Below are 6,000 nucleotides of genomic sequence, written 5' to 3'. Positions count from 1 at the left end.
TGAATACCCTTTATTTCTTTCTCTTGCCTGATTGCCCTAGCCAGAACTTCCAACACTATGTTGAATAGGAGTGGTGAGAGAGGGCATCCCTGTCTTGTGCCAGTTTTCAAAGGGAATTTTTCCAGTTTTTGCCCATTCAGTATGATATTGGCTGTGGGTTTGTCATAAATAGCTCTTATTATTTTGAGGTACGTTCCATCAATACCGAATTTATTGAGCGTTTTTAGCATGAAGGGCTGTTGAATTTTGTCAAAAGCCTTTTCTGCATCTATTGAGATAATCATGTGGTTCTTGTCTTTGGTTCTGTTTATATGCTGGATTACGTTTATTGATTTGCGAATGTTGAACCAGCCTTGCATCCCAGGGATGAAGCCCACTTGATCATGGTGGATAAGCTTTTTGATGTGCTGCTGAATCCGGTTTGCCAGTATTTTATTGAGGATTTTTGCATCGATGTTCATCAGGGAGATTGGTCTAAAATTCTCTTTTTTTGTTGTGTCTCTGCCAGGCTTTGGTATCAGGATGATGTTGGCCTCATAAAATGAGTTAGGGAGGATTCCCTCTTTTTCTATTGATTGGAATAGTTTCAGAAGGAATGGTACCAGCTCCTCCTTGTACCTCTGGTAGAATTCAGCTGTGAATCCATCTGGTCCTGGGCTTTTTTTGGTGGGTAGGCTATTAATTGTTGCCTCAATTTCAGAGCCTGCTATTGGTCTATTCAGGAATTCAACTTCTTCCTGGTTTAGTCTTGGGAGAGTGTAAGTGTCCAGGAAATTATCCATTTCTTCTAGATTTTCTAGTTGATTTACGTATAGGTGTTTATAGTATTCTCTGATGGTAGTTTGTATTTCTGTGGGGTCGGTGGTGATATCCCCTTTATCATTTTTTATTGCGTCTATTTGATTCTTCTCTCTTTTCTTCTTTATTAGTCTTGCTAGCAGTCTGTCAATTTTGTTGATCTTTTCAAAAAACCAACTCCTGGATTCATTGATTTTTGGAGGGTTTTTTGTGTCTCTATCTCCTTCAGTTCTGCTCTGATCTTAGTTATTTCTCGCCTTCTGCTAGCTTTTGAATGTGTTTGCTCTTGCCTCTCTAGTTCTTTTAATTGTGATGTTAGAGTGTCAATTTTAGATCTTTCCAGCTTTCTCTTGTGGGCATTTAGTGCTATAAATTTCCCTCTACACACTGCTTTAAATGTGTCCCAGAGATTCTGGTATGTTGTATCTTTGTTCTCATTGGTTTCAAAGAACATCTTTATTTCTGCCTTCATTTCGTTATGTACCCAGTAGTCATTCAGGAGCAGGTTATTCAGTTTCCATGTAGTTGAGCAGTTTTGATTGAGTTTCTTAGTCCTGAGTTCTAGTTTGATTGCACTGTGGTCTGAGAGACAGTTTGTTATAATTTCTGGTCTTGTACATTTGCCGAGGAGTGCCTTACTTCCAATTATGTGGTCAATTTTGGAATAAGTGTGATGTGCTGCTGAGAAGAATGTATATTCTGTTGATTCGGGGTGGAGACTTCTGTAGATGTCTATTAGGTCTGCTTGCTGCAGAGCTGAGTTCAATTCCTGGATATCCTTGTTAACTTTCTGTCTCATTGATCCGTCTAATGTTGATAGTGGGGTGTTGAAGTCTCCCATTATTATTGTATGGGAGTCTAAGTCCCTTTGTAAGTCTCTAAGGACTTGCTTTATGAATCTGGGTGTCCTGTATTGGGTGCATATATATTTAGGATAGTTAGCTCTTCCTGTTGAATTGATCCCTTTACCATTATGTAATGGCCTTCTTTGTCTCTTTTGATCTTTGATGGTTTAAAGTCTGTTTTATCAGAGACTAGGATTGCAACACCTGCTTTTTTTTGTTCTCCATTTGCTTGGTATATCTTCCTCCATCCCTTTATTTTGAGCCTATGTATGTCTCTGCATGTGAGATGGGTCTCCTGAATACAGCAGACTGATGGGTCTTGGCTCTTTATCCAGTTTGCCAGTCTATGTCTTTTAATTGGACCATTTAATCCATTCACATTTAAGGTTAATATTGTTATGTGTGAACTTGATCCTGCCATTATTATATTACTGGTTATTTTGTCCGTTAGATGATGCAGTTTCTTCCTAGCCCCGATGGTCTTTACATTTTGGTGTGTTTTAGCAATGGCTGGTACCGGTTGTTCCTTTCCATGTTTAGTGCTTCCTTCAGGGTCTCTTGTAAGGCAGGCCTGGTGGTGACAAAATCTCTAAGCATTTGCATATCTGTAAAGGATTTTACTTCTCTTTCACTTATGAAACTTAGTTTGGCAGGATATGAAATTCTGGTTTTAAAATTCTTTTCTTTAAGAATGTTGAATATGGCCCCCACTCTCTTCTGGCTTGTAGAATTTCTGCTGAGAGATCTGCTGTTATTCTGTTGGGTTTCCCTTTGTGGGTAACCCAACCTTTCTCTCTGGCTGCCCTTAAGATTTTTTCCTTCATTTCAACTTTGGTGAATCTGGCAATTATGTGTCTTGGAGTTGCTCTTCTGGAGGAGTATCTTTGTGGTGTTCTCTGTATTTCCTGAATTTGAATGTTGGCCTGCCCTACTAGGTTGGGGAAGTTCTCCTGGATGATATCCTGAAGAGTGTTTTCCAACTTGGTTCCATTTTCCCCCTAACCTTCAGGCACCCCAATCAGATGTAGATTTGGTCTTTTTACATAATCCCATACTTCTTTCAGGCTTTGTTCATTTCTTTTTCTTCTTTTTTCTTTAGGTTTCTCTTCTTGCTTCATTTCATTTGATCCTCAATCGCTGATACTCTTTCTTCCAGTTGATTGAGTCGGTTACTGAAGCTTGTGCATTTGTCACGTATTTCTCGTGTCATGGTTTTCATCTCTGTCATTTCGTTTCTGGCCTTCGCTGCATTAATTATTCTGGTTTTCAATTCTTCCATTCTTTTTTCAAGATTTTTAGTTTCTTTGTGCTGGGTACGTAATTCCTCCTTTAGCTCTGAGAAGTTTCATGGACTGAAGCCTTCTTCTCTCCTCTCGTCAAAGTCATTCTCCATCTAGCTTTGATCCGTTGCTGGCGATGAGCTGCGTTCCTTTGGAGGGGGAGATGCGCTCTTATTTTTTGAATTTCCAGCTTTTCTGCCCTGCTTTTTCTCCATCTTTTTGGTTTTATCTGCCTCTGGTCTTTGATGATGGTGACGTACTGATGGGGTTTTGGTGTGGGTGTCCTTCCTGTTTGTTAGTTTTCCTTCTAACAGTCAGGACCCTCAGCTGTAAGTCTGTTGGAGATTGCTTGAGGTCCACCCCAGACCCTGTTTGCCTGGTGTCAGCAGCAGAGGCTGCAGAAGATAGAATATTGCTGAACAGCGAGTGAACCTGTCTGATTCTTGCTTTGGAAACTTCCTCTCAGGGGTGTACTCCACTGTGTGAGGTGTGGGGTATCAGTCTGCCCCTAGTGGGGGATGTCTCCCAGTTAGACTACTCAGGGATCAGGGACCCACTTGAGCAGGCAGTCTGTCTGCTCTCAGATCTCAACCTCCATGTTGGGAGATCCACTGCTCTCTTCAAAGCTGTCAGACAGAGTTGTTTGCGTCTGCAGAGGTTTCTGCTGCTTTTTTGATGTTGATGTTGTTGTTTAGCTGTGCCCTGTCCCCAGAGGTGGAGTCTACAGAGACAGGCAGGCCTCTTTGAGCTGCTGTGAGCTCCACCCAGTTGGAGCTTCCCAGCGGCTTTGTTTACCTACTTAAGCCTCAGCAATGGCGGGCGCCCCTCCCCCAGCCTCGCTGCTGTCTTGCCGTTAGATTGCAGACTGCTGTGCTAGCAATGAGGGAGGCTCCGTGGGCGTGGGACTCTCCCGGCCAGGTGTGGGATAAAATCTCCTGGTGTGCCCGTTTGCTAAGACTCTTGGTAAAGCACAGTATTGGGGTGGGAGTTACCCGATTTTCCAGGTGTTGTGTGTCTCAGTTCCCCTGGCTAGGAAAAGGGATTCCCTTCCCCTTTGCACTTCCCAGGTGACGCAATGCCTCCCCCTGCTTCAGCTCTTGCTGGTCGGGCTGCAGCAGCTGACCAGCACCGATTGTCTGGCACTCCCTAGTGAGATGTACCCAGTACCTCAGTTGAAAATGCAGAAATCACCTGTTTTCTGTGTTACTCGCCCTGGGAGCTGGAGACTGGAGCTGTTCCTATTCGGCCATCTTGCTCCGCCCCTCCTGCCTCTTACTACTAAGCAACTTGACTTTCATGCAAGAGTAAGTGTTTTAATATAATATGCCTGTACATTTTCAGCCTTGCTGAATTTTAAAATATGATTTGTTCAGAAAACAAAAATTCTTTTATTGGATTGTGGCTGGAAGGAAAATAATCCTTTTAAACATGAGGAAGGTCATTCAGTGTCACTAGTTTTTATGAAGAACATTTTCAATCAAGACAGAAAAATAAAAATATATGTGTATTTCAGGGATGCTTGGTTAGGCATAGAACAAATATGGTTAGAACAATGATTTCAAGGTGTGTGTGTGTGTGTGTATGTGTGCATGCATACATATGTGTGTGTGCTATGGGGCATATCAAAACCACCGGGGTGGCGGGGAGCTTTTCAAACTACACATACTCCACTACCCTCATTCTGATAACTCACCCTAAACTGAGAATCCATACTTTAAAAAGTCACCATTATGTTTTATGAAAGGAGTAGCCTGTCATAGCCCTGAGGTGAGTTGGATAGAATAAAAATGTTGAAATCTACTAGGTTGTAACAGTGTTCTATACTATAAACATCTGTGGCAACATTTTTTCTAAGAATTAAACCTAGAATTCTCCTTCCAGCTGTGTCACCCATCCCAAACTATGATGATAACAAGCAAGCCATTTTTCACCCAACAACAAATTCCCGAAAGAGAAGAGATTTCTTGTGCTATGCATTTAAAATGACAACAGATCACATAACTACACAGAATAAAGATATTTTTGTTCCAGACCTCCACATTGGGTAGGCAGAGGGGAGAGGAGAATCTATTAACCTGAATGACCTCCTTCTTTTCCTTGTTTTCTCCCTCCCTTCCTTCCTCCTTTTCTTCTATCTATCTATCTATCTATCTTCTATCTCTCATCACTCATCTATCTATCATCATCTATCTACCAAAGCACATTTCCACATCTATTTCATGTTCACATGTGAATGCAAAGACATTTCACATATAAGTATGCTGTTGATCATCCAGCAGATTAGTGAATCAATTTACCAGTCCTATAATTATTTTATTCCCAGAGCTGAAAAGAAAATAAAATCCACATTCATTCCATCCTATTGATGGAATGTTATCTTCCTTTGCCTTCTACAATGTGTAAAGTTCAGTGAAGGCCCTAGCTCAAAGTTCCTTTTTGGTGGTGAGAGGTACTATTTGAAATAAGGTTGCTACAGAAAGATGCTTCCTTCTGAGATGATTAACAACTGACATTTGTATAGAACTTTACCTTCTACAAAGCATTTTCTGATTAATTATCATAATGTCTCAAGTCATGTACATCAGCTTAAACTTCCCCTGATTTCCAGACCTGAGGCATTATGAGGAAAAAATAGAAATGACCCAGATAAGAAGTGAGGTTGTGAAAATCCAGGAAAGGGACAACTGCTGATTGCATTACATTTGGTTTTAATGTATGTGTGAGCCAAAATTATTCTGAATACAAAACAAAGGAAGAACAGAATGGTTCCTCAGATTCTCTTATATCAGCAAACTATTTAAAAAATCATGTCTTTGAAAATTCAGATAGAACCCAGGAACAAAATGAAGACACAGTGGGAAATGGGAGATCCAACTATCATATGGGTCAGGAGGTTATAAAGTATTTCATTCTTCAAATTATTCTGGTATCCTCTAAATATGTCCACCTCACCCTTTATTTCATTTCTTTCACTGCTTGGTAATATCTCATTTGATAATATCATGGGAATCTTTTCCTCAATGTTTTTTTTCTATAGCTCTAGGTGGTTTTGGCTTAAGTTAAAGATACTGAAAATT

The 6,000-nt window shown here is 40.7% G+C and overlaps 1 protein-coding gene across 2 annotated transcripts in view; it reads right to left on the bottom strand.

Annotated features, from left to right (window-relative positions):
- The window catches only part of TENM1 (teneurin transmembrane protein 1), a 604,771-nt gene that overhangs the window by 241,712 nt on the left and 357,059 nt on the right, over window positions 1-6,000 (bottom strand). The gene's annotated exons all lie outside the window — the stretch shown is intronic.

Source organism: Piliocolobus tephrosceles, chromosome 12, assembly GCF_002776525.5.
Source record: "Piliocolobus tephrosceles isolate RC106 chromosome 12, ASM277652v3, whole genome shotgun sequence".
Taxonomy (NCBI): Eukaryota; Metazoa; Chordata; class Mammalia; order Primates; family Cercopithecidae; genus Piliocolobus; species Piliocolobus tephrosceles.
Note: the sequence above shows the minus strand (reverse complement) of the source record. Positions and strands in the feature narration are given on the sequence as shown.